The 22,627-nt window shown below is 45.1% G+C and overlaps 1 long non-coding RNA gene across 1 annotated transcript in view; it reads right to left on the reverse strand.

Annotated features, from left to right (window-relative positions):
* The window catches only part of LOC131836379 (uncharacterized), a 186,271-nt gene that overhangs the window by 140,187 nt on the left and 23,457 nt on the right, over window positions 1-22,627 (reverse strand). Inside the window, exon 2 of the long non-coding RNA XR_009355591.1 lies at window positions 13,475-14,853. This is a non-coding gene — a long non-coding RNA (uncharacterized LOC131836379). The remainder of the gene's footprint in view (window positions 1-13,474; window positions 14,854-22,627) is intronic.

The raw sequence follows: 22,627 nt of genomic DNA on the forward strand, positions 1-22,627 counted from the left end.
TGTTAATAGATGCATATGTTACAGGATAAGAGGAGATACATCATAATCTACTTAACTAATCCATATTAATAAGTATTAGGTAGTTTCCAAGTAGGCTATTCTGTTTTGCTCTGAGCTTTGCAATATAAATAATTTCAACATAAACATTCTTTTATATATTTACATATACATATACATAATAAAATATGGATACATAAAATACATAAATAAAATACATATAATGTATACATTTATATATATCCATAAAGTAAATCACTAGAAAAAGGTTTGTATTTAAAGAGATTTCCCGGGCGCCTGGGTGGCTCAGTGGGTTAAGCCACTACCTTCAGCTCAGGTCATGATCTCAGGGTCCTGGGGTCGAGTCCCACATCGGGCTCTCTGCTCAGCAGGGGGCCTGCTTCCCTTCCTCTCTCTCTGCCTGCCTCTCTGCCTGCTTGTGATCTCTCTCTGTCAAATAAATAAATAAAATCTTTAAAAAAAAAAAAATAAAATAAAGAGATTTCCCATAGAGCCTTCTCAACATGATCCTTCCTGTTCCCACTGTGTAACAGCAGTTATACCTTGCTTAATGATCAGGGTCAGTTAGTCCTGTCAGGATGGTGAATCCTCTATTTCCCTGCTGTCCCTTGTCACAAGTAGCCTAAAGTATCCAGAGAGCTGCCATAGCTTATAGTTCAATAGAAGGCTTGCCTTTTCCTGAAAAAATTTCCTCCATGGGAAAGCTTTAAATTCACAGAGCACAGGGATGTAGCAACAGGAAAGAGATTTTCCCCAAATTGGTCACTGGGAGTGAAGGCAAACAGGACCACTCCTGCTCTACCCCTTGTTTCCCAGGGGAAAATGAAGATCCATAATTCTGGGTTATCCGCTCTAATGGCCCATTTCAGGTGCAGGCACCCATCCTCTCCCATCAAGGGCCCTGTCCTTGGCATAGCAGACTTCCCTCTGTGGGGAGATGAATCTTCTTTGAAGCTCCTCTATTCTCGTGCTTAAGCCTTGTGCCTGATTCTCAGCTTTCTTTCCCCTCTCACTTCAGGAGGGAAGAGCCTCTTTATATGAGGTCCTCCAGCTCTGACACTTGGCTTGTAACAACTGAATGACTGCCCTCTGTTTTTGTAACCTCTTCCAAAGCATCAATACGGTTCTGATTCTCCCTGTAGGTCTCAAATGCACTGCAACAGCTAATTCCCTTCCACCCGTACACCATCATAGCTCATAACTAGTGGATGACTGCTCCGCCACCTTCTCTCTGTGCTCTGTCCACCATAACCGACACCAGCTGGGTAGCCAGTCATCCAGCTCTAAAACCCCACCTCATCATCTGCTTTCTTAGAATATTCCATCCCTGCTTGGGTTTTCCAGGAAGTGGACTCCAAGCTGGAGACTAACTGCAAGAGGTTTATTAGGGAGTCCTCTTCCTTGGAAAGGGAAGAGTGGGAGGCAGAGTGGGCAGAGGGTTGGAGGCTAGCCACAATGTGGTCTTAGTGGAATGCCTCAGGGAACCCTACGGGGGACCTGAAGATGGGATGGCCCTTCATGTCTCCCCTGAGTTGGCAAGAGGGGTCTGGGCTCCATACTGCTCATTTGTCAATCATTAGATGTGGGTTGCTGGAAGAGGGTCAAGACCTCGGCATGATGTCTCTCTTGGCTAAAGAAATCCCGAACATGTTGATTGTCAAGGGTTTTCTGCCAGCAGCACTCCCAGAAGCTGAAGTAATAAATCCTCTCATCCTGAAGGATAATACTAGCAGCAGATAGCAGCAACCACCACATAACTCAAGCTCTGGAAGAACTTATTATATAAACCTATTGGTACTCTTAATCAATAGAAAAGTGTATGTGGGGATTATGTGCTCTGTCCCCTGCTTATCCCAAGAAAGGGAAACCCTGAGGAGCACAGTGTCTGACACCAGAGATCCTGTGCCCTCAGAGGTGGCTGAACCTATTACAATAATTTCCTAATGGCTCAGTCATATGGCTGTTGGCAGGAGGCCTTAGGTCCCCACCACGTACAGGCTTCTTCTCAGGTCTACTGGAGTGTCATCACAACAAAACAGCTGGCTTTTCCCAGAGCAGGCGGGCCAAGAGAGTGACAAAGAGGAGAATCCTAATCTCCGACATCACAAACCATCACCTCTGCCACATTCCATACTTTAAAGGGAAATCACTAAGTACCTCCTCCTCTTAAGGTGAGGGGAATTAGGCTCCACCTTTTGAAGGAAGTAGGATCAAATAATGTGTACATATTTTCAGACCACCACACATACAGGATATTTCTCGAATCAATAGTGATAGAAACTTCTGAGGAAGGGAGTTGAGTAAAATAGGTTTTTGTTTTTCCCTCCTTTTTTTTTTTTAAATAATAAGTTTTTTTTTTGTCATACTTTTGTAATTAAAAAATAGAAATATCACTGACTATTGAAAATGTAGCAATCAGTGAGACTAGGAAAGAAGCCAGATGCTCCTCAGAGGGGCAGACTGTAACTTTCTGCCCATCTCTGTCAAGGTGTCTTCTGCCTGTCCCCACACAACTAGATACAGGCAACGGGAAATACAATGCTCATTGTTAAGAACCTCTTGGAGAAGTCATCATTTTCCCAGCACACAAACAAGGAGTCAGATGACTGTACTTTATTGAGAAGTGAAAGGTTGAGGAAAAAGCATTAGAACCATTAGTCTGTTTCCTGCATCCCCATTCTTCATCCACAATTTCATTTTATGTGGACATCATCCTATTAGCTTTGATGACTTGATTACAGACTCTGGCTAGGGCACAGACATCCCAGGGGAAGCATCCAAGAGGGCAGAGCTTGGGAGATTCTACACCCTTGTGGCTTCCCTCAAGTGGGGCCCTTGGGCCCACTCCCTTTCCTGTATCCCACATAGACTCCCATTCTCCAACACCCAGAGCCTGCCCCAACATCTCTAGACACTTAGGGGAGCCCTGTGGGAGGATCTGTTGATGACAACGTGCAAGCCGAGAAATCACGCAGCAGCTACGTAGGCAATGTCCCCTGGGCCTGATGGCCTATTAGTAATTGTTTCTCTCCTGGGAGTCAAGATGTCTCCACCCTTCCTGGGTCTTTGCTGACCCCTTCAGGCAAGGGAAGGAACTTCAACTGTGACCACAGTGGCATAATACTCCGATCTCCCTGGACCCAGGCATCTATCTCCCTTACCTGACCCTTTGCAGAAGTAAGACAGCTAGAGTTCCTGGGCTGCAGGCTGCATGCATGAATCCCAGCATGTCAGGGCAGCACGTAGGAACAAATAGGACTATCTCCCCCACCTATGAGAGAGTATTTTGTAAAGGTGGCCTATCCCCCTCATTTTACAGACTAAAAACCATCCTGTGGGCCCCAAAAACATTGCTAGAAGCACCCTTGTTTTAACCTCTAACTCCGTAGTCTAGAGTCAAGACTTGCCTTTGTCTCCCTTTTGGAGGCCATCATACTCTGGAGAACTCCCACTTTGGAGACATTTTTGATTGAGCAGGACTGCTTCCACAAATTGGGCCTTCTACGGGTATGGGCTAGAGTGCATACCTGAGGCAGCCACTCCAGAGGCTGTGAGCAATGAGGTCTCTCTGATTCCATCTGATGCCCTGGGGGGTGGGCTTCTTAAAAGGCAAAGTATCTTTCTGACCTCATTCCCAGCACAACGCGCCCTATCTCCAGCCTCTCCACTCCTCTGAGAGAGTTCCACAAGGCCGGGGTTAGGTCAGCAAAGATCAAGGGTCCATCTTCCTGTAGGAATGAGAGACTAATCTCAGAAGCTTCTCTAGAAGCATCTCTACATATGGGCCCTGATGTTTGCTTCCAAGGAGTGATCAGGTAGTGAGGATTTTCCCAGCACCTCACCAGTCAAACTGACCAAGGCAGTGTTTTATTTATTTTTTTTAACATTTTATTTATTTATTTGACAGAGATCACAAGTAGGCAGAGAGGCAGGCAAAGAGAGGGGAGTGGGGGAAGCAAGCTCCCCACTGAGCAGAGAGCCCGATGCGGGGCTCGATCCCAAGACCCTGGGATCATGACCTGAGCTGAAGGCAGAGGCTTTAACCCACTGAGCCACCCAGGCGCCCCAAGGCAGTGTCTTAAAGGGGAATATGATTAGAGATGAGTTATCAAGGGCAGATAGAAGCCTGTAAAATTAGGAAATAGCTTTGGACAGGATGGCAATATTTGTCTAAAGGTCCATCCTCCCCCTAGCCATCTGAGCCCTCTCTGCAAGACAAAGCATGAACCCTGTGAGAATGGGTTTGAAATGCGTAAGTTGCTACACCAGGAATGCCTTGTGATGGTGCACAAGAGTAACATAGTGACTCGTGCACAGTGAGCTTTCCAGGTAGTATCCAACCTGGAAGTTGTCCTCTTCTCTTCAAGACCCAGGGCTCCTCAATGCAAAACAGAGAAGTATAAGGCATTCCCAGACACTAGGCAACATGCATTTTTTTGAGAGAGAGAGGATGCATGCATGAGTGGTGGGGGGAGGGGCAGAAGGAGAAAGAGAGAGGATCTTAAGCAGGCTAGATCCCATGACCCTCAGATCATGACCTGAGCCAAAATCAAGAGTTGGACAATCAACCCACTGAGCCATCCAGGTACCCCTCAAGATGTATTTTTGGAGAGCAAACAATATGCCATCTGAGAGGCTTAGTAATGGCCCCCAAAGATCCGAATGTCCTAATCCCCAGAACCCATAAATGTTTCCTTATATGGCAAAGAGTACATTGCAGATGTGGTTAAGGATCTTGAGATGGGGAGGTCATCATGGGTCATTGTGGTGGGCCCTAAATATGATCACAAGTGTACTTTTAAGGGGGAGGCAGAGGGAGCCCTTACTACAGAGAAGGTGAAAGCGATGTGATGATAGTAGTGGAGATTGGGGTGATGCCCTTTGAAGGTGGGGAAGGAGCCACAGCCTAAGAGATACAGGTGGCCCCTAGAAGCTAAAAAACACAAGGAAACGGATTCTCCTCTGAAAGCCTCCAAAAGGAACCAGCCAACCAACATCTTGACTGATTTTGGACTTTTGACCATCAAAACTATAAGAGAATAAATGTATATTATTTTAAACTGCTATGTTTATGGCAATTTGGTAAGAATATACCATTTTTAAGCCCACCATTGTGTGTTTTTAACAGTTACATCGAGGGACAACTGCCCATAAAGTGCACAATTTGGTAACTTTTGAGAGGCATACCCTGTGAAACCATCATAACAATCAAGACAGTGAACATATTCATGACCTCCAGAAGTTAGCTCATGCACCTCTGCAATCCCTCACTCCTGGCCCTCCCTCAGCCCCCACCCCCTCCAGGCAACCACCAGTATTTTTTCTCACTACGGATTAGTTAATTATATATAGGTGAAGTCCTAGAGCATATGCACCTTTTTTGTCTGGTTTCTTTCACCCCACCTAGTTATTTTAAGATTCATCCATGCTGTGTGCATATCAATAATTCAGTCCCTTTGTCTGCTAAATAGTATTCCATTGCATACTACACTTTGTTTGTACATTCACCTGTTCGTGGACATTTGAGTTGTTTTCATTTGGGGCTATTATAAATAAAAAATAAAATAAATAAATAAAAATGCTATGAACACTCTTGTAAAAATCTTCATATGCCTTCAATTTGGGGGTGGTGTAAATACCTATTCATGGAATGGCTAGATCATATTATAGATGTAGGCTTCATTTCTCGGGAAACTGCCAGACTGTTTTCTAAAGTGGTTATACCGTTTTACATTCCCAGCAGCAATAATAGCTCACTTTTATAGTTTTCAAACTCTAAGATTTTCATTAAGTGAAACTCATCTCCACACCCTAAGTAAGGTAAATAAATGCAGTGTTATTGTAATAAGAAGCATGAAAGTAAATGATAGAGAGAAATAAAGGAAATGAAGATCAGAGAGAGCAGATAGGGATAGAAAGAAAAAATGGTAGTCAAAGGGAGGGAATTGGAGGAGAGGAAAGGGACAAGGTGAATGAGAGAGAACGAAAAGAGAGAGGAACACAAAGAGTGGGATCAGACCCAGCTATTAACCCATGGCTCATGTAAATCAGGCTGGTGGAGATTTTAATCGAGGCATTATTCATGGAGCCACAGGCAAGGCTTATGAAACCAAGAATGGATACTTTATACCCTGGCTGCCCCCTCTAGGCCAGAAGTGTCTCAGGAAAGGGAGATTCTGGGCACCTACAGAGCATAGCTGCAGGGAAAAGGCCACTCATGGGAAGTGGGACACAGCATTCCCTCTTGAGCTGGAAGGAAGCTAGCCTCTGGAATACACACCTCCACCTCCTCCACACCCACCATCTCCATCTCCTGCTGATGGCTTCCATTAGCCAAACCCAACTAGAGCCAGAAGGCGTTACAGTATGTTGATGACATCCTTATGGGCCAGCCTCCCTGGTTGGCCATGGATGGGTGGAAAATGGGTCTGGAGGGGTGAAAAGAAGCCCTCGAGTGTAGAAGCCAACAGAGGAAAGGGACAAGGAGCTAAGCTGCTTCTCTGCCTCTACTAATGATGCACACAGATTGAGAAAGCAATGTATGACTATTTAGAAACATGCCAAGGAGAGGCAGCAATGTTCGGGGCTGTGCACCAGAATTTTGATTACAATTGGTCCACTCCATCTTGAAGATCTATTTTGAAGTAGTTAATAACTTGAGTTTTAAACACAAAAACAAAATGATTAATTCTAAAACTGCTGCTGCTGCTAATCTTCTCCTGATTGGATCCTCGTTAAAAACAGAAAAACTCTTCTAAATCATTAAACACAATACCTGTGGATTTGTGTGAATATGAGCAAAGGAGGCAGGTATCTCTGGCACAAAGGCTTGAGTCTGAAGACCCCGGACAAGCTTGATGAGAGAGACACAAAAGTCTTTAAGCCTTAGAGGAGAAGCAGAAGGTTTAGTAGGACAGGTCCTCTTGGCAGATGGTTATTCTTCCTCTTCATCAGATGAGCTGCCTATTTCTGAGTTAATCATCTGCATTCTATTCATTTCAACATGAGTACTGCTGGCAAAAGAACAAGATAATCAAGGGAAGAACTCAAATGTCCATCAGATCAACCAGAAGAGCTGGAAACTTTCGATGCATCCTTGTTTTTTAATCTCACAAAGCCTTAAGCTACATCTCCCTTAAATTATATCCATGTGTCATCTTTTTTTCAAAGATTTTATTTATTTATTTGAGAGAGAGAGAATGAGAGCAAGAGAGCACATGAGAAGTGGGAGGGTCAGAGGGAGAAGCAGACTCCCTGTTGAGCAGGGAGCCCGATGCGGGACTCGATCCCAGGACTCCAGGATCCCGACCTGAGCCGAAGGCAATTGCTTAACCAACTGAGCCACCCAGGTGTCCCTCTCACCTTTTATGGAACCTTTTGGGTGTCCACAAACAAGCAATTTATAAAAAGATGTTTTTAGAACACTATCTCAGGTGGGAAAACTGAAGTCTTCTCATTGGTTTTCAGAGCTGAAGTGATGAACATACCAGCGCCTGGTACAGATGAATTCACCAGTCACTTCTTACAAAGTAGACACCGAAGAGAAACTCCTGGATGATTGGTAGCACTTTTGTCATCTGGATATGCAGTCAAGTTCCCTTAATTGGCACTTTTGGGTGATCTGGATCCTTAGCTGTCTTTGCTCAGAACCTCTGAAGGGGAACGTTAAAAAAAAAAAAAAATCGAGCTTATTGCTATTAATTGCTTCTTCTGGTTCCTGCAGTCCCAGAATCTAATGAGGTGACACTAACAGGACAAGTAGTTTGCTATGGTTCCACACATTTTGAGAGGGGTAAAGACTGTCAACAAAATGTTTCCATTCATTTACTCACAAATGTGAGACAGTTCAGGGTTAGAGAGGAAAGAACAGTTAAATATGAGGTCAGGGTTTGGTATCCTAATTTCAATTACCTTACTAACTAGCTATAGGTGTTCAAGTAGAATTCACCCAATTCTTCCACATCTGTTTCCTATAGCTTCCCAACAGAATGATTATACTTGACAAGATGAATCCACCTGACAGTGGGCATAAGATTTTTCAATCAAAATGGCCCCAGGGCAGCTCCAGTCCAAGACAGATTTAATGGTATGAACATGAAGTCTTACAAAATGCAGGTAAAGAACAGACTTGGACAGCATAGCCGTGAACAGAAAAGGAGGGAAGAGAGCACAGAAGGTCACCACGGAACAGCAGCACAGGCAGAACTCCCACACTAACACAGAACCAGAAGCCATCCCCATGCTGGCAAATTAGCAGCATATATCTTGGAGAACATCTTAGAGTCTCCTCAGGAATAAAACTGGCAAAGTAAACTTTGGGCAAATGCATAAGCAAAGGCCCTATAGTCATCTGTTAAGGATACCATAACAAAATCTCACTGACTAGGTGCTTAAGCAAGAGACATTTATTTCTCACAGTTCTAGAGGCTGGAAATCCAAGATCAGGGTATCAGCAGTTCTGGGTTTTCCTGACACCTCTCTCCTTGGCTTGCAGGCAGCCATCTTTTTGCTGTGTCCTCATATGGACTGCTGGCTCCAGTTTGGAAAACATAGTATCAGAACCCTCTCTGTAACATTTAAAGTTCATTCTATAGAAACATGCCCACATCACCTTTATTCTCATGCTATAACAGAATTTGTCTGGTCTTTGTCCCAGGTTCCCGGCACAGAGCTTCTAAAATCCTGGGATCTTCCCAAGTGATAGAAGTGTACTTACTATTCATGAGCCCCTAGATCACACCTGAGTTTATGCTAATAAGATGATGGGCTGGATGGGGTTAGCCACTATAAAGACTAACAACCACCTTAGAAGGTTGGCACTGAGCAACAGCCCCACCTCAAGGATGAGGAGAGTTGGAGATCACATTCAGTCACATTCACATTCATCACATTGAATCACGTTCAATCGCACCTACATAATAAAACCCCAGTAAAAACTGGACACGGAAGCTCAGAAAGGCTTCTTGGTTGGTGAGTACATTGATGGGCTGGGAGGGTGATAGCTCCTGATTCTCCCAGAGAGTATATTCAGGACTTTTCTAGAGCTTCACTATGTGTCTTTTCATCTGGCCGGTCCTGTTCTGTGCCCGTTATGGTAAATGTATAGTCCTTAACTATAGTGCTCTTAGCCAATTATCAAAGCTGAGGGGGCTGTGAGAACCTCCTAAATTTGTAACCCATTGGTTACAAAGTGCAGGTGACCTAGGAACCCCCACAGTGTGTCTAGCATCTGAAGTGGGAGCCATCTTGTGGAGGACTAAGCCCTCTACTCTGATACACAGGTGGAATCAGAGGGATGAAACAGAATCCAGGGCGTAGTTTGCTATAACTACTCTTAATTTCAAATCCAAGAATCTCTTGTCAATGGGAGTAAAAAATCTTGTCTCAAAACTAAGATGTGGGCGAACACCAATGGCTTTGGTCAGCTCAAAATTCAGATCTTGTTACCTGGTGGCCAGGCAGGCTCCAGGTAGCCCCCAGAGACTTAGTGCCTGCATGTTTTCTCCATTGGCCCTAAAACCATTTGGGGGTGAAGCCTTGGTATTCCCCTTCCCGGCTACCCTGCCACCACTGGTCATCTGCGTTTGGGAAGTGTTGCCTTCCCGGGCCCTCAAACTCTGCCCATCTGCATATCTCACAATGTCCTGCCATGAACTTCCTTCTCAACAATCAATGTGCACTTGACATTTTGGTGACCCCTGCAATGAAACTCCAGCCTTTCATACTTTTTAAAAACTAGCCACTGACATAAACAACATTGACCAATGCTAAAAACCCTCCTTTTGCACCCTTCCTGGATGAGCACACTCCTTAGCTTCCCTACAGCTTCCCACTAATTCCCTACAAATTAGGAAATGCTGAGCTGTGCTTGAGACAATGGATCTAAGCAATTTTGTTGAATGTTTTTTAGGAATGACTACAGTCAAACTTCAAGTCAGTAGGGGGCAGGGGGGGAAACTCCTCTTTCAGAAAGCTGACTTAATCAGGGCCATTTCAGTCCAGCTAGATCACAGTTGATATATTCAATGTGCCCAAGCAAGGTATGTGAATTAGAAAGATGTGGTATTCATGACGAATACATCATTTAACAAATTCTGCCATTAACATTCTTCAGGCCTTTCTAATCATTTCTATTATCAGTTTGGTTATCAAATTTTTTTCGTACCACAAGTAAAAATCCCATTGCAAATGACTCTTCATAATGGCTCTCTTCCAAACCATCCACAGTGGCAATGCTTCGGATCCCATTCGTAGTCTATGTAATAGTAATTGCCCAGGAGGAAAATCCCTAATCATCTATTCTATTTATCATGGATATAGCTGGAAGAACTCAACCAGCCATGCACAGAGCAATTCCATTTTTTCCCCCATCGCTCAATAGCAAACGCCTTTTTACCATTTTCCTCTCTCCTTGACCACCCCAGGCATTCTAACCATTCCTCCCAGAAAAACACATAAAAAACAGGAGTATTTTAATGTTTGGAGAAAGAAAAGGAATGGGTTGGCTAGCATTTTTCTCCTGTTCTCCTGGGTGTGGAGCTCCTGATCATGAACTTGAGTCAGAGGCTTCTTTCTGGGTCATCCCCAAGTCTACTCCCCTGGCACCCGGTCTTCTCCCTGAGCCTATTTGGCAAGAACCACATAAAACCATATGGCGGCAAAAGAGCTAGTAGAGCCTGCCCCTAGCTTCCTGAGCTCCCTCCTTTACCTGGCAACATCAAGACAAAGCTTACCTACAGGTTCCCATTTTGGATCGACCTTATCCAGATTTCTAGGGGTCATTAGAAATCCATCATTGCCAATTGTGTTCCTGAACATACAAGAAAGGAATAATAGGGGCACCTGGGTGGCTCATTGGGTTAAGCCGCTACCTTCGGCTCAGGTCATGATCCCAGGGGCCTGGGATCGAGTCCCGCATCCGGCTCTCTGCTTGGCGGGGAGCCTGCTTCCCTCTCTCTCTCTCTCTCTGTCTCCTGTGATCTCTCTCTGTCAAATAAATAATTAAAAAAAAAAAAAAAAGAAAGGAATAATATTCTCTATTGCAGAGTGGATGGTAGGAAATATATGGCATATATAATTTACACACACACACACACACACACACACACACACATACACACACACATTGTTTACGGGTTTTCCCTCTGTTTTGTTTCTACGTGATTTGGGATCATGGACCTTCTCACATAACTTTCCACCTTTTTCAAAACATTTTGCCTTAACATAATATTTGGAGATATTTTCAGGTAACAGTGACTAGAAAAGAAGGAAGTCAAAGTACTTTAATAAGCACTTATAGTTTTCATCAAAAATGAATGTTTTATATACACCTGGTCCTTATAAGTATATGTGTTGTCACATTAAAACTGAAAATGTCACTGATGAGATTTTTTTTATTCCCCAATAATTGGACCAACTCTAAAGCCAACTAAGATTGTTAAGTGTTATTTTTCATTCTCAAAAAAAGAGAATTTTTTTTTTTAAGATAAAACTGCTTGGTCACAGCGAGAATCCCAAGGACTATTTTATCTGTCTCTTTGCATGTATTTTACCTCAGACACACACATACAAAAATCTACTTCAAACAAACCACTATCATTAACTCAAACCTGATGAATAAAGTCAGCAGAAGAGGGCCACTGACCATGCCATTAGACAGAAAATACACCACCACTATTTGGGAGACCTGGAGAGAAGCAGATCTAAACATTTTTTCCCCTTGGAAATAGTAAGAAAAGTAAATACCAGTCTTTTCGATTCTGTGAATGGGGCCATAAAGGGCTGGAATCTTTTATGCAAGGTCTTTTTTTTTTTTTTAAGATTTTATTTATTTGACAGAGAGAGGGAGAGAACAAGGAGGGGGAGCACCAGGCAGAAGGAGAGGGAGAAGCAGGCTCCCCACTGAGCAGAGATTCCCAACATGGGGCTCGATCCCAGGACCCCGAGATCATGACCTGATCCTAAGGCAGACGCTTAACAGACTGAGCCCCCCAGGTGCCTCTGTAATGTGTTTCTTTTAATGCTATCTTGAAACTGAAACTATTGGCCCCCTCAAAGACTCAGAAGAGTCGATCAGCAGTGTTAACAATGACAGTCTTGCTTTCAGCCAACATTATTGAGAGGAGCAAAAAATCATTTATATCCACTGAGCACTTCATACTATGTTGTCCTAGACCATAGCAAGTCATTTCTTCCTCCTCTTTTCTTTCTAGTTTTTAGTAGCTTTGTCATCACCCCAGCCAGAAATCATAAAGTCATCTGGGCTTTATCTTCATCCATCTGTGCTCCCACCAGAGCCATTCACCAAACCATCTGACTCTACAGGTCTCAAATGTCATTGCCTCCTCCAGAGCCCTACTGCTCTTTTTGCTCACACCCTCAGCGCAACCCCTAGCTTCCTTGGTGGTCTCCCTCTTACCCCACTGTTCTCCAGGACCAACAGCACTTTCATTCATGTACCTAATGTTGATGTCTTACCAGGAATGAAATTGCATGTCTCTTGCTAAAGACACTGGGGTGGATAAGACATCCCCACCCCCCCACCCCCACATCTCCACTGGGCTCTCAAGGACCTCACATCTAAAACACAAATTCCCGGGGTGCCTGGGTGGCTCAGTTGGTTAAGCAACCACCTGCGGCTCGGGTCACGGTCCCGGAGTCCCGGGATCGAGTCCCGCATCGGGCTCCCAGCTCCCTGGGGAGTCTGCTTCTCCTCTGACCTTCTTGCCTCTCATGCTCTCTCTCATTGCCTCTCTCTCAAATAAATAGATAAGAATCTTTTAAAAAAAAAAAAACAACAACAACATTCATTTCCTTCTAAAAAAATAAATAAATAAAAAATAAAAATAAAACACAAATTCCCTTTTGTCACTTATTTGCCTGAACTCTTCAGGGGATTCCCATTGCCTACAGTGGGAATCCCCTGAATGCCTACATCCTACATCCCATTGTAGGATGAAAACAAAACCTGTCAGCAGGGCACACTTTGTCACTCTTCATACTCATGGGATCTGGCCCCCATCAGACTACTGGGCCTTATCTCCCACCCTTCTGTCCCTCCCCACATCCAGGTGGCAGCCCCCTCAGCTCCCTGTAGCCCATTCCCCGCCCTAAGATTCAGGTAAACCACATCCTTTATCTGGAAGCCCCTCCCTCTAGGGAACTCCTGGAATTTTCTTGAAAATGGCTGTATAATTCCCACATGTATCTGTCTCCCAGAGGGCTGCCAACCCTGGAGGAAGGGGTAAGCAACAGGCAATGTCCTTCATTCATTTACCACTTGTCCATTATGCCTGTTCTCTGCCAGGGCCTCCCAGACAGCCCATCCAGCCTGCCCAAGAATCCAACAATCTCAAGGGGCCTTACAACATGGAAGAAAAGGAAGAAGCCAGGAGCGGGGCAGAGGCCAACCCCCTGTGTCCCAGCCTAAGGACCCCACAGGGCATTACCTCCTTACCTTAGGAGAAGTCACCATAGCTGAACGTCTTCCTCTCCAGGTGCAGGCTCAGGAACCTGACCCTACCAGCACGGAGAGAGTAGGACAGTGCCTCAGGGGCACCAGCGTCTCAGAGTCTAGGCCCCCAGAGCGCGAGCTGGATGAGCCAGGGTGCCAAGTGTGTCATCTTCTACAAGCACCACAGCAGACACAGCGCCAACTGCTTGCCCGGCACTGCGAGTTCTCACAGGCTGGACTCATGAGTCCTCACTAGTAGGAGGCACGTACCCTTCATGTCTCCATTGTACCCTTCATGTCTCCATTTTACGGATGAGGAAACGGAGGCACAAGAAGGTCCAGTCACAGGCCCAAGGTCATCAGTTTGGAAGCGGCAGAGCCAGAACTTTCCCTTTCTTTTCCTTTTTTCTTTCCTTTCCTTTCCTTTTCCCGTTCCTTTCCTTTCCTTCCTTTCTTTCTTTCTTTTCTTTCTTTTTTTCTTTAAGACTTCAGTTTTTACTGAACAGTGTACAGGGCCGGGGCAAGGGGGTGTTAGTTAGACGGACCAAAGTGCACATCATCATGGGATTCCTCAGATTCTTCTTTGCGTCCACTTTCTCCTCAGCAGGAACGGCAGCGACCATCCCCTCACCACGGCCATGCAGAAATATAGCCGACCGCATGCGGTGAGTTCTCGCCCGAGGCCCTGGCGCGGCGCTGCCGACGCGAGCTAGTCATGGGATAGAGCTGCACGCTCACCCAGCGGGGCCTTAGCTACCTCGAAGGAAGCTCTGAAGAAAAGCTTCATAATGGTTCTCTTATGAAAATGGTTCAGCGGCTCCTCGGTGGCTGCTGAAGAGAGGGGACACCGTGCTGGAATTGGAAGCTGGTTCCAAAATTGGTGTTTTTAAATATTTTGGTGAAGGAAGAGAAACAACTCCCAAAGGGAGCCATTACTGTCACCCTCCAACAGGAAGTTTCATCCTCCCTGTGGGGCAGGCTATGGGAGAAGCCAAGGAGGGCTGCGAGAGGGTCCCTTGGCGAGCATGTGACCGCGACTAGAATGTTCAATGGTGTCAAAGTAGTCAGACACATCTCTTTCCACAAATCACACTACCCGTTCCTCACCTGAGCTGCACTTAGCCAGTGTAGACACCTGCCACTCCTCAGGGCTCTGTGGTTCCTCAGCGGTTGTTTGAATGAGTTAATATTTTTATTCAGGCTTCAGTCCGTCTCAGTGGCCTGAGTCTTTCTGCTCCTTTCAAGTGACCTGGTGCTTTTTATGCTCATTTTCTAGCTCAGATTTTCCAGCTCAGACAGCACTTAGCTCCCTGTTTCCAAATTCGTGCAGCTGGCCTCACTGTTGCCTCCCCATTCTGCTTCCAGGTAATGTTAATCCATATCTGAAGATGACAAAACAGGGATTAAGGTCACACAGCTGGTCTCCAAAGGAGGACTTGAACTCACATGGGGCTCTGTGCTCAGCAAGGAGTCTACTCGAGATTCACCCTCTCCCTCATCCTCTGCCCCGCCCCCTGCTCACACGCACCATTTTTCTCTCTCTCTTTCTCTCCCTCTCTCTCTCAAAAATAAATAAATAAATCTTTAAAAAAAAAAATATCTGCGTCTACCCTAGTGCCAGAAGTCCTGGATTCTTGGGCTCAACCTGGAGCATCTGCTTCCTCCCACTTCACCCTGGCCTCAGCAACCCACCCCCGGGGCCTTCCCCTTGTTCTACCCCTCCGTGGTGTTCCCACTCCAACTCCATGCTCTACCTGCTGCTTTCCCTCTGCACTAAGCTCAGGAGTCCGCCTCGCCTCCCGTGCCACTCGACCCACACCGCCCTCTGCTGGCCGAGGGCAGCACTTGCACGGCCTTTCAGGGGCTTTGTCGCCATCTCTACTCACCTTCACTTTTCACACTCCTTGGCCCTCCACTCCAAGACCCGCCCAGATCTCCACCGCTTCACCTGGACTCCCAGGTGGACCCACCCCCACCTGGTGCCCTCTGTCTAGCTTCAGAATGGCTTCCACTTCCCACACTTCCGATGATTTGGCACCCTGACTAAATGTTCTGGATTTTCCAAGGCCACACTGATTCTAACTATTCTGCCCTATGGTCAGATCATTTGGCTCAATTTTTGGATCAGAAATAGAGTCAATGGAGATATATTGCACCTGGATATCATTTATGTAATCGGTGCCACATGCACAGGATACAAAATTCAAAAGGCATCAAAGAAGATTGAGTGGAAATGAAGTCTCTTCTCAGCCCTGGTCTCCAGGCCCACAGGCCCCCAGCTCCCCTCCTCAGACACTGTGATTGCAGGCAGTTTCTCACCCTTCCAAAGAACCCACAGATCTCTGACCTGGATGGGACCGGCTATATTTCAGCAACAGCATTGGCAATTTCTTAATCATTTATAAATTTAAAATTATTTAAAGAAAGAAATTAGAAAGCTCAGCTTCAATCCCACTCCCTAAATGAATTCATGTCATTTCTCTAAACTGCATTTTTAATTTTTATCTAGATGCACACAGTTTTTTATTGTTTAATCATGGTAATGTGAGAAGTTTAGATCTACTCCCATTACTAATTTCAAACACACATTTCATTTTCATTATTTTTAATGGCTTACGTAATATTCATTTGGACTAAACCCCAGTTATTGGGTTTTTATTTGAAGTGTTAACAGTTATAAATAATAGGGGCGCCTGGCTGCAGGCTCAGTTGTTAAGCATCTGCCTTCGGCTTTGGTCATGATCCCAGCATCCTGGGATCAAGCCCCACATCGGGCTCCCTGCTCAGCGGGAAGCCTGCTTCTCTCCTTCTCCCACTCCCCCTGCTTGGGTTCCCTCTTTCGCTGTGTCACTCTGTCATATAAATAAATAAAATCTTTTAAAAAATTATAAATAATATCAGTATAGTCACCTATAACTTTCCTCTTTGAATGATTGCTTTAGGATAAGTTCCCAGAGTGGTAGTATGGAGTGTAAGGGATACTTCCTGCCACATTTAGCCAAATAGCTCTTAGAAAGATGACAGAAGTTTGCAATGCCTCATATAGAAATGAGGATACATCTTACTTTCATTCCATAAAATACAATAATTATGGTTATCTTTGTTGATAAACACTTCCTGATACTATTCTCACTTACATATTTTTGTAGGAGAAAACTCAGGTCAACGCCAACAATTTAGGTTTCTATGTTTCATGTAGACTTCTGCTAGAAGCAGTCCTCAGAGCTAATTGGAAAAAGTCGACTGGTTGGCTTTCTAAGACCTTAGGAAGGTTTTTGTGGCGTCCCACATGGAGGGCAGTTTGGCAAGGTCATGAGTGAGTGGGCACATTCTCATTCTCTCTCCCTCTCTCTCTCCCTCTCCCCATCCTTCAACGTATTGTTCTATACCCACCAAGCTCTTTTTATGTTATTAGAAAGGGCAAAAGTCTTTCCAATTTACATTCTTTTAAAAGTGATCTCTTTTTGAGAGATGTTTGGGTGGCTCATTGGTTAGCCTCTGCCTTTGGCTCAGGTCATGATCTCAGGGTCCTGGGATGGAGCCCCATGTCAGGCTCTCTGTTTGGCGGGGAGCCTGCATCCCCCCGACCCCCGCCTAGTTGTGATCTGTGTGTGTGTGTGTCAAATAAATAAATAAAATCTTTTAAAAAAAAATAAGTGATCTCTTTTTGAGTGTCAATGCAGATATATTTTCCTTAGTGTGTAAAATGTGTTTAAGACCCTTCCACTTTGGAGAGTGAAACTTGGACCTGGACTCTGCACTCACTAGTTATTTCTCTTGGACAAATCACGCAGCCTATTAGAGGCTAGTTTTTATCAGTAAAATGAGAGAATATCTGTCCACCTCACATAGTTGTTGTGAAGGGCAAATGAGAAGACGCAGGAGCGTGAGAACTGTGTTGTAAATAGCAAGTCATTCTTGAAATGTTCTAAGGACTGTATAAGACCATATGATTCTTCTCATTTCAAACCTCATTTCTTATTGGTTCTGGGGAAAATGTTATTGCATCTTTAACTATTGACTTAGTGCCCTTTATTTTTGTCTGCTAGCCGAGGAAGTCTAACTATGCAGAAATTGCGATGCTGAGCTCTGTCCACTGCAAATGTTTCATTTCTTAGTTTAGTTTCTTAAAATTCTGGATATATTGCTCAAGGGGTTTTTTGTGTGTGTGTGTTTTTTTAACCAATTTAAGTGCAATTTCTGCTTTGTGCAGCCGAAACAACACTCTCAGTTTGTCTTTTGCAATGATCTTTTTAATTCTGACCTTCTCTCACTTGAGAGGATACGGTATCCCTCATTTCTTTGAAAAGAGACTCCAATCGTTTTCTGAATTCTGTGTGTGGCTCCCTGTGGGTGCTCTTTGTCAGGGTTAATTAAAACAAAGTTTTTTGTATGTTCTCTATTCTTTTTTGAGTGATGACATTTTTTCAGGGAGGCCACATTAATTTTTCCAGCTTAATGCATTCTCCCTTAAGTTACCCTAGTGACTAATATCTACTGTATTACTGGAAATTCTTTAGTAAAATTTCTGGTTGATCTTAATAGAATTTGTGATTAGAAGGTTGATTGGGTTTCCATTCACTCCACCATCTGCCTGGATAATTTCTCTACCCTGTCTGGTCTTTCTATCTTTTGGTTCGATAGTCTGGAAAGAACCCAAGGACCAAAGATGGAATTAGAAATGGAGAACTGGGGCGCCTGGGTGGCTCAGTGGGTTAAGCTGCTGCCTTCGGCTCAGGTCATGATCCCAGGGTCCTGGGATCGAGCCCCGCATCGGGCTCTCTGCTCAGCAGGGAGCCTGCTTCCTCCCCTCTCTCTGCCTGCCTCTCTGCCTGCTTGTCATCTTTCTGTCAAATAAATAAATAAAAAATCTTTAAAAAAAAAAAAAACAAAAAACAAGAAAGAAAGAAATGGAGAACCAAACATTTTCAACAGAAAATTGGAAAATGCCTTTTTGTGCTTTGTTGCTGCTGTTAAGGTTCATGCTGGACCTAATAAAAGGTGATCAAGTATGGAGTACTGAAATAAAATCTTACCACAAACCCCTTAATAAGTAGATGTAGTAACTGCATTCCTAAAGTTTCTCAACCTTCCAGGCATTTTGCATGCAGCAGAGGCTATGTTGATTTCTCTAGATACAAATGAGGGAGATGCCAACTTATTTCCAAAGTCTTTTCCCAGCTCTGAATTTCTTCAACATTAAATAATATTTAACCTGTAGATTCGGGCACTCACTGATGTGACCAGAATTATCCCCACTTCCTGATACCTCACCTTCAAAATGCCCACGTGTGTGTATGTGCACATGCGCGTGGGTACGCACATACACACGCGCGCACACACACACCCCTACTCTGATTTCCTCGTTTGTAAATTTTTCGCATTAACTGTTATTAAACGTAAAATGAAACTGTGAAAATGACAGTGAGGGAACTGAAGAGAAAACTGGTTTCTCTGGAATCATGGAAGCTCTGCTCACCCAGATCTGCTCCAACACGTGAGGAGCCTAAAAGTAGAGCCCACAGGACAGCACCCACAGCCCTGTATGGGTGAGGCACCAAGTCTCCACCCGGTTTGGACTCTGAGGGGCAGCCCTGCGGCCCTCTGGTGGACACACTGTGGAATCGCAGCCTTCCAGCCTAAACAAGGGCACAGGAGCCCACCTGAGAAGAAAGCCCCTGGGGCTCTGCCGGAGGGACCTGAAACCCTAACCAAGGGCCTACCCACCCCCCATCCACCAGGTCCTTTCCTCAGAAATGGTGGTCTCGCGTCATTTTGAGGCACACTATCCTTGCAGCTGTTAGACTTGAGGCTCAAGAAAACTAGGCTGGATTTCAAACTAGGAGATATTGAAGGGCCTACATCTTTGTTAGTATTTTGGGTGATCCCCGCAAGAGAATTTTTTTTTTTAATTCAGGTGAGTCAGAATGAAGTTTCTGGCCCCAGGGCTCTGGTCTCTCTTTTGAACTTGGGTTACTCTTAGTTTACACAGGCCAAACTTGTGTCTCAAGAAGATACCTGTGGCAACTACTAGCAGGGAAGTGAGGAGTGGGATACTTCTGACGGCCTGTGAATGGGAGGGTATGGCTCCCTTAAACACTGATCCCCCAGTAATGAATGCTGTCCCTTTACCTAGTCATTCAGGTAAGCAACAAATATTTGTTATTCAGGACTATTTGCTCTCAGATCTCTTCCGTGTCCTCTCCAATCACTGTTCCCTGTTTACCCTCACCAATTGCCTGCCAGCTGCAATGGTCAATGGGATCCTCTAGCAACAGGTGAGAGGTTGGCAAGCAAGAGAAAACGGATTATGGGGAACCTGGGTGGCTCAGTGGGTTAAAGCCTGTGCCTACAGCTCAGGTCATGGTCTCAGGATGCTGGGATGGAGCCCCACATCCGGCTCTCTGCTCGGCGGGGAGCCTGCTTCCCTCTCTCTCTACCTGCCTCTCTGCCTGCTTGTGATCATAAATAAATGAATAAATAAAATCTTAAAAGGAAAAGAAAACAGGTTATTTTTTTTTTTCCATCCCTCTCTCCATATTTTGAGCATCATTTTCCTGCAGTGAGTCCAACTCCTCACCAGACAGCCCCTCCCTGCAGGGGCCTGGGCCGTGCCTGCCATGGTAAAGCCTCAGCTTTTGATTCTTGGGACACCATCCCTCCTGTGCGTCCTTCAAGCCCTAATGGTAGAAGCAGCTTCTTGTGGCTGCTAAGAGCTGGTTGTTTCTTCAGCCCATTCAGCGTCTCACCTCTATCCACTACCGGTGTGATCCATGCTGTTTTAAAGTCCCTCTTTGAAGTGCCCAGGATGATGGTGTTGAGTTGGGACTAGGGACATGACAGTGAGCAAGAGAGGCTCAGTTCCCCATCCCATGTTGCTCATAGTCGATTATGGAAAACAAATACGAAATAAACAATCTTAGTGTAAGTGTTTCAAAAGGGAATTCCATAGGAACATAAAGCAGAGAGGCCTGATCTAAAATATGAATAAATTTTGCAACTTCACAGGTGACACTAGAGATTCTAGGTAAGGGGAACCTGGGTGGCTCAGTCGTTAAGCATCTGCCTTTGGCTCAGGTCATGATCCTGGAGTCCTGGGATCGAGCCCCACATCAGACTCCCTGCTCAGTGGGAAGCTCGCTTCACCCTCTCCCACTCCCCCTGCTTGTGTTCCCTCTCTCGCTATCTCTCTCTCTGTCAAATAAATAAATAAAAATCTTTTGAAAAGAGAGAGAGAGAGACTCTAAGTAACTGGGTCTTTGCGCCAAGTTACAAGCGTGGCATGGCAAGTGTGAACACGGCCTCTCAGCCTGCCTGGCTCCAGCAGGAAAGAAAAGGAAGGGACTCTCGTGGAAGGGGAAAGTTGGAGCTTTTAAGCAGGATTCCGTTCATGGTTGCTACAGAGAAATAGGAATGGGGTTGTTCCGTCAGCCTGCAGTTATCTTGTCTGCCAACTAAGCTCTGCCTGGTCCGGCCAGAGAAGGAGCCGGAAACATGGAGGAATGTATCATCCATTCCCTCCCAACCTCCAAAAGCATGGTAGTCAGGTGATGCCCTGGCCAAGCCCACCTCCGAGAAAATGCTTTCTCGAACACTGAAGCTGCAACATGGCAGGATTTTCTAGGCGTCCTCCCAGCCCAGCCCTTCACAGTGAGAATGAGGACCAGTTCCTAGTCTGTCATGACAGGTTCCTGTTGTTGTCCTGTTGAGCTCCGGGCGTCCTTATCTTCTCTGTGTAGCCCATCAGTATTGATGAGTTCCAGATTCACTCAATAACACCTCTACTCCTCTTGCCAAATCATGAAAGCTCTAAACTTAGAGATCAGATGAGGCAGACATACTTCCTTCACCTTGGCCTTTTAAATCAGTGTACAAGATCAAAAGTGTGGTTTTTTTTTTCAAGATTTTATTTTATTTATTTGATAGAGAGAGATCACAAGTAGACAGAGAGGCAGGCAGAGAGAGAGAGGGAAGCAGGCTCCCTGCCGAGCAAAGAGCCCGATGCGGGACTCGATCCCAGATCCCTGAGATCATGACCTGAGCCGAAGGCAGCGGCTCAACCCACGGAGCCACCCAGGCGCCCCCAAAAGTGTGTTTTTTGAATGGAGGTTTTCCAACTGCCTACTACAAATGAGAGTCATTACTCAAATGTTTGGCCATTCCAAGCCACCCTGCCTTGCAGAATTCCCTGATACAGAATGAGGGAGAGAACATGTTAGAGAGTCCTCTCCTCTTTCCAAGTTCACTGCCCAGTCTCGGTTCTTATTAGACCCTAGTACAGCTAATAACATTTCAACTCAACATACTACCACCCACAAGTCTCTGGTCTTGACTTTGAACTGCAGTTACTTAAAGTGTCAAAACTCATGACTTCTAGTGCCTGGATAGCTCATTGGGTTAAAGCCCCTGCCTTCAGCTCAGATCATGATCTCAGGGTTCTGGGATTGAGCCCCGCATAGGGCTGTCTGCTCAGCAGGGAGCCTGCTCTCTCTCTCTCTCTCTCTATGCCTGCCTTTCTGTCTACTTGTGATCTCTGTCAAATAAATAAATAAAATCTTCTTTAAAAAATTTTTTAATTAAAAAAAAAAAACACTCATGACTCAAGAAGTCATGATGAGTAGGACACTTGGATGGCTCAGACAGTTAAGCATCTTGCCTTGGGCTAAGGTCATAGTCCCAGGGTCCTGGGATCGAGTCCTGCATCCAGCTTCCTGCTCAGTGAGGAACCTGCTCCTCTGTCTGTCTCCTCCCTCCACTTCCCCTGCTTGTGCTCTCTCACTCTCTCCCTCTGACAAATAAATAAAATCTTTGGGAAAAAAAAAAAAAAAGGTCTTGATGAGTCAGGCCAAGAAGAGGAGGGAGCCCAGGGTTGCTTGAGACTCTGGGCTCCATGAGAAAATGAAGCCCTAATGCCCTAAGTCATCTATTGTATGTAATAAATTAACCCACTTCTAGAATGGTACTAGCCTTGTACTATCCTTGGGAGAATTGAGAAAGGGTCACCCGAATAATATTCTAGAGACCTCAATTCTCTTCCAGAGACCCTGTTGAGTAAGGCTGGCCCAATAGCACAGAAGCTGGTTCCAGGAATACTTCTGCCACTCTCTTGAACCTCTCTAGTTCAAAGGGCTACACACAAATGATTACACGCCCAGC

This window comes from Mustela lutreola, chromosome 7 (assembly GCF_030435805.1).
Source record: "Mustela lutreola isolate mMusLut2 chromosome 7, mMusLut2.pri, whole genome shotgun sequence".
NCBI classification, from domain to species: domain Eukaryota; kingdom Metazoa; phylum Chordata; class Mammalia; order Carnivora; family Mustelidae; genus Mustela; species Mustela lutreola.